This window comes from Mycteria americana, chromosome 2 (genome assembly GCF_035582795.1).
Source record: "Mycteria americana isolate JAX WOST 10 ecotype Jacksonville Zoo and Gardens chromosome 2, USCA_MyAme_1.0, whole genome shotgun sequence".
NCBI classification, from domain to species: domain Eukaryota; kingdom Metazoa; phylum Chordata; class Aves; order Ciconiiformes; family Ciconiidae; genus Mycteria; species Mycteria americana.
In genome coordinates, this window is record NC_134366.1 from 147146457 (window position 1) to 147153230 (window position 6774).

Genomic DNA, 6774 nt, shown 5'->3' on the forward strand with positions numbered 1-6774 from the left:
GAAGTGGCTGTAGCTTCTCTCTCGCAGCTCAAGAACTGTTAAAAGAAGGCCAGAGCCAGAAATCTGGAGTATGTATTCAAAGCTGGAGGAAATTAAATTAAGACCCAATCTTTGAGGCAGGCCTGACCTGCATATCTGGTTGAAAGGAAGAAAAGGCCATTTTTAGGCCAACTGCTCTTGAGAGTGAAAGAAAGGGTGTAAAATTTGCAAACTTGTAGTGAGTCCTCACTGATAACAAGCGATGACCAGTGAGGAACGATGGGAGGAAAGCAGCAAAGAATCTGGACAATATGAACTGCAAACCTATAGGTGCTGGAGTGAATCCATGCAGCATTGATAGGCTGGTGGTCTCCCGTCCTCTTGTGTTAAGATCTGCAATACTGTAACTTTAGAGCTCTGTGCTGGAGCTGTTAGTCTAACATGTTGCCATATATTTTTAATTGGCTGTTAACTGAAGTTACAGTGAAGTGCAACACATACATATGAACTAGAAGCAATTGTATTTGCTTCCAGAAGCTGTAGGACTGGATCAGTAAGGTGGTGTACCAAGAGATGAGACTTGGTTGCTCTAGTACCACATTTTCTACTTCTAAGAAAGCGAGCAGGTATTTTCATGTAATAGCGGAATCTGTGCTGTAACAGTGCTAGCTCCCAAACATTTCTAAACAGCAAGAGGTAGCACACGTATGCCTTAAAGGCAGCTGATTATTCAATCTTATTATAATCCATATAGTAATGATTTCATTTTGAAGAAGTTATGGAACAAAAATTGCTAAAACGTTTATACTGTTAGATTTTAATTTAGATAATATTTTAGAACCTTACAATAACAATGTTCTGTCATCATTTCGGATTATTTTTTGAGGTGAGAGCAAGATGGGAGCACAGTACCCATCTGATGGGAAAGCTGATGGGAAAGCTTTTTGGATGTTTACTTCCCCCTTTTCCCCAACCTGAAAGACAAGTCATGCTTTGTTTGAAATAACCATAATACCTGATTCTGTTTAGCAGAAACAATGGAAACTGAAACATTGATAGAGAAAGGAAGGCTTTGGTGACATTAAGGGTACAAATTTGAGGCTAGGATATTGAATTATAAACAGCTCTTTTTTTCTGAAAAATACTATATTTTGGGGAATATTGTACACTAAAGGTGTTTGAGTTAAGTGAATTTTTGAAGCTTGAATTACACAAGGAAGTGTGAGGTCAAGGATGAATTTGGTGTAAGGAACAAAGATTACAGGGAATAAAAGTGTTACAGTATAATTGAGTAATTATAGTGAAGCTAGCACTGTTTTAAGGATGGTTTTGTCTTTGCAGACAAGATTAAACATTTCAGCTTACACAAACCCTGAACTTGAGCTCATGTTACATCTGTCTGCATGCTAGCTGATTTTCTAACAATGATAATTTTGTACTTATAGGGCATATTAAGCCAACTTTTATAACCTAGTGGTCATCAGTAGTCATCAAAACCAGGAAAAAAATATAATTCGTATTCTTAGCTCTCCTATCCTTTTGAAACGACTTGTTCTGGAGACTAAATTAAGCTAATTTGCACTCTTCCTCCTCCATCTCTTTATTTGAGATCACTGGCAATGTGTAAGTTATCAGCCTACATTGCCTACAGTGGATGTGTCAATAAACTAAAATTCAGCTTCGTGTTCCTGGACACCCTCTGTAGACTTCCATGCCAGCATAAAGAAAATTAACAACTGGGTTTGTTACATATTCACAAAATATTATGGAATCCTGGTTCTTTTTTAACTGTGTGTATAAATAAAAAATAGTTGTCCAGAAATCTAAAGCTAGAGACAAGGTGATCAGAGAGATTTGATACAGTTCCAGGGCATACTCCGAGGAGAGGGAAATGGTTCATTTTTCATCACTTTGGATTCTAGGACCAGCTTCTATGTGAACACTGAGTTACTGCTGTTCAAGAACTGATCCTGCTGACACCTTGCGTCTACCTGGCACAATGTGGAAAGTCAATACTCTGATCGTGCACATTTCTCTGTTAGGTCTGGTATGCTGGTTGTGGAATTCCAGTTCTAAATGAGATAAAGGCTTATATTCATCTACCTGTATTTGTGTTACACACATGATACACCCAGACTTGGAGATACTATGTAAATGTCATTTCCATGGTCATGCCTCAGTATTTCTGCTTTTGCTGGAGTACGCTTGGGCCATACCTTTTTTCAGATGAGCAATGTAAACATGTACAGAACATCTGCTGTCAGCTGAAATATATTCTTCTTCTGAGCTGCAAGCAACTTGTGAGCAAAACCTCAGCTTTGATTAGATGATAAATGTACCTGAGGCTTGCATGCTCAGCTTGTTCTATCTTTATGTGTCAAAACTGATGACAGATGGAAGACTTAAAGGAGTAATACATAACAGTTTCACCTAGAAGCCCATTATTTTGGTTTGGAGAAGTGGGGAACTCTTAAGTCAGAGGAAAAAAAAAACTGTGGGGAAGAAGAGGCGTTCAGAGAGCTGTAGTGTCCAGGAAGAGGCTTTGGTTTGAGAGAGATTCTGATAGTCAAAGCTGGGGCAGAGTGCTAAAGCAAGTGGCAGGGAAAGTTGCTAGTTAGGGAGATCTGATTTTGTCTAGCATTTTTATAACTATCTCACTGGAATGTGGTGATGGTGGTTATCAAAACATTGTAAGAGGAAGGGTGAGGAATAATGGTAAGGAAGACAGTTGAGGTTTTGCCATGTTTGGCTTAAGCTCTAATGAGATACCAGAACACAATCAGAAGTAGCTAATTTGTGAATCAAACACCAGATATGGCCAAATGTGACCGTGGAGATTCAAGAAACAGAACAGAGCAAGAGAGGGGCTAGTTGGGGGGGGGGGTGGGGGAGAAGACAGGATAAGAATCAGTACTGAGAAAACACCTGTACAAAACAAACTGGTAATAGGGGTGGGTTGGAGGTAGGTCTATAGCAGAGACTTCAGCTGGTGTATCAGTTATGAACTGATGGTTGATGGCAAATGTGGAATAGAGCCTCTCAGACACGCCAGAAGTGGAGGTAATGAAGGGGGCTTAGCACTCCGGAGAAAGTTGATGGGGAGGTCGGTGGAGGGAAGAAACTGAAGCTGACTGCAAACACGCTTTTGGAATATGGGAACTGGTGCAATGACACAGGAGAGGCCAGCCCTGCCATTCTGGGAGAAAAGGGGGAGTAAGGGTAGGAGAAAAAGGGGCAGATAGTCACAGATGTGAATGGACAGAAATAGAAAACAAACTTCAACAGTGAGAGTATTCGTGGTAGTCTTGCCAAAAAAGGCAGTGGCTTTCCCAACTGATGTAGGAAAGATGGGAAGTCAGCTGAAACTGGTGTGAGTTAAACTGAAAATTAAGCATGTTGTTCCTGCAGGGATACAGCACCCATCTTCTATTGTAGTGGTGCATGAAGTAATTCAATCTGCTTTAAACTGTGTTCAGCTAAGCTGCTGAATGCAAGACTGTATTTTAAGCCTTGCTAATAAAAAGTATATTTAGTTTATATATTGTGTGCATCTCCTTCCTATGAGCAGTGTGAACAAAAATAATGCATGCTATAAAAAAAAGCAATCCTAACAAACCCTCAAACAGAAAAATGCAAGAAACAAGATCTGAAGATAAGTTTCTGCTTAGATTTATTTTTAGGTGAAGAGCAGCAATTTGTCAAAAAGGTGGGTGTGCTTGTAGATTGTGGTTTGAGGCACATAAGAGAAACCTTAGATGTCGTGTCTGAGTTACTGAACATTTTTTAACCTTCTAAAGAAAATCAACACCACACAAATTCTCTCAGAAAACTGGTGAACTGGATGTTGAAACCACAGGGCACAAGCTCCACGGGATAAAAATGGAGCATGTAGCAAGTTCTGAACTGCAGAATGCAAAGTTAATTGCCCCTGCTTATGCTCACAGCTTTTGCTTTACCTGTAAAACTGTCTTTATCTCAACCCATAAGTTTTCCCACTTTTACCCTTCTGATTCTCTCTTCCCCCATCCTGCTGGGGGGGGGGGAGCGAGTGGCTGCATGGGGCTTAGCTGCCTACTGGGGTTAGCCCACAACCATATGTTTTATAACAAAGGAAACATCGGGTCAAGTTAATGTCATAGTTCCAGGGGTAAGGGAAATACTGATGTAATTTATTGGATGTTCAGGCTCCCAAGACTTAGATTGTGTAATCATGTCCTTTATCATCTACCTCAGAAACTTCAGTAACAGAAGGCCCAAACCAGTAAGCCAACCAGCATGTTTTCTCTAATGTCTGGAGCTGAAAATCATGACAAAGTTATGCTAAAATGGAAGAAAAGGTTCAGTATTATGAATAGGATTTGTTACATGAATTTGGAATTACAATTCAAGCCATGGTAAGGGGTAGAGGTTTAGATGTCTAAGCTTCTCTTTTAATGCAAGTGTAACTTCATGTTAAAATAGCAAAAGGCTCTGGTTCACTAATCTACAGGCTTCTCATCAACCAGACCACAGATACAACTGAATTAGAAACCGAATTATCACCTATTAGGCACCCTCAAGTTGGACCCAAAATAGGAACATACACTGGGTGTCTCTTTAGCCAAGTGCTGATCCTAACTTTTTTTTTCTTAGCAATCCCCACAATGTCTTCACCTCTTGAGAGCACACAGCTGCCTGGTGAAAGACTGCAAAGAAATCTGAAGATGATGTTGGCAGTGTTGATACAGAGAAGTCATCTCAAACAAGATCTATAAAGACATCTCCAAGTGTTTGTCTGGGTACTCCCCCAGTCACATGGTAGGCAAGTCCATCAGCTCTAGGACACTAAATAACAACAACAACAACAAAAAATTATCAAACCTGCCAAATTCAACTGTCTGGAGAAGTGGATTTGAAGAGGGCTAGTCATATAATGTGACTAGAAGAGTGGTCTCAGATGTGCCACCAGGGTTGCTTGAACCCTAGCAGACTGCAGTCTGAGCAGCAAAGGACTTTGCCTTTACTTTCTTGTAGAAGGCTCCCCGTACGTTATATCTTTTGAGGATTTATAAGATGAAATAACAAGTTCTGTTTTTTACAACTGTAAACACAACCTTTCTGAAGGATCTTGTCCACTGATAGTCTGCTATCCAAGCTGTTTGCTTGAATTTAGTAACAATCAAAAAGGTCATCCTCAACAGTCTACAAGACCTGCCCCATTGGATCAGTGGGTCTTCAACAGGAAAACCTGGAGATTCTCAATTGTGACCATAGGAAAATTCCCCTGAGGGTGCAACAAACAGCCGTCAGTACATCTCCTCCAGGAAATATTTCAACTGCTGAAGAACAGTCTTTTTAAAGGTATTTGGTGGACAAGATTTGATGTGCCCTGATGCAAGCTACAATACCAAAACACTCTCCTGGCTATTGCTGAACTCAGAGACGCTGGTCTTGCACTTCATGTATCACTCTGGACAGCCCTCACCAAGTGATCAAGAAGATGCCAAAACAGACCAGAGGAAAGACTGGTTTTTGAAGACTGAGTATTTCCTGAGACCATGCAACCACGCTGACTTCAGCATATCTGCTATCTTGATATACACAGATCTCAGGATGCTGTTCCTCAAATCTGATACACAGCAGAGTGGCTTGAAACAGCTTGCAGGTTCTGAGCTCTCGCCAGAGGAAGTAGCCTTCTTACTGAGTACTTGAATTCAGTTACATCAACCAAATTACTTCCTCACATAAGGAAGGAGATCCTACCATCCTGCCTCTTGAAACAGGATGCGATGGGGCTACTGTCCATCTTGATCTGTATGTGATGACTTCATCCAGCTAAGCAGAAAATCTGGAAGGCTTTTCTCACTGTACTTCCAGGAAAATCCTTCAAATTCCAAATTCTCAGATGAGCTATCCTAACCCAAAAACGGGTAGCTGTTTCGTAGCTTTTGCTGTCAATATAGATGATGCCATTATTTTGAAGGGCAGATTTTTTTACACAGTGATTGAAAAAAGTGAAGGCATGGATAATGGACATTATTTCCAATAGCAAGGGGATTCTTTGGCTTCTCTGCCACTCCCTGGTCTGGAGCTTTCAAGTTTTTCTTTTTTTTTTTTTTTTTTTTTTTTTTTCATTTTTCAGGGAAACTCCCCCCACCCCCCAACCAGTTTCTATTTTTAAGTCTTATTTTTGGGGTGTTCCCCACACCCCCCCCCCCATGACTCCTGGAAACTATCAAATTCAGTCTTCTCCCCCTCTAACTTGAGTCTCATTACAAATAAAAACAGAATATGAGACATCATTATATCAGAATTTACAGTTCTGAGGAATGTGCAAGGTTATTTCTCATTTAATACTACAGGAAAGTACACAGACTCTCATGATCTGATGGTTCTCATCATGCAGCTTTTGGGCTTTCCATATACATCTTTTGTTCTTAAAAAGCCATTTTCAAACACAGCGCTCTCCTATTTGCAAAGGAAAGGAAATATGCAGAAAAATAAACGGCACTTGCCTCTCTCTGCCTTCCCAAGTAACCAAAATTAAACTGCTTGTTGCTGCTGCAAAATTTTTTGGTATCTTTTTCTGAGTTTATAAGAGTGTTTCTAGTCTGTAGGCTGTTCAAACAAATATTGAAGATTTGAAGACATAATAGGGCTAAAATCACTGAATTTTACAATTTAAACGTTTGTTTCAAATCTGCCATCACACAAAATTGGTGGCTGGCTACAAACAATTTGATGTCACCACCATCAAAAACAGGAAGAAGTCTGACCTTATCAATATTAAATACTTTTTGTTTACTCAGATATAAG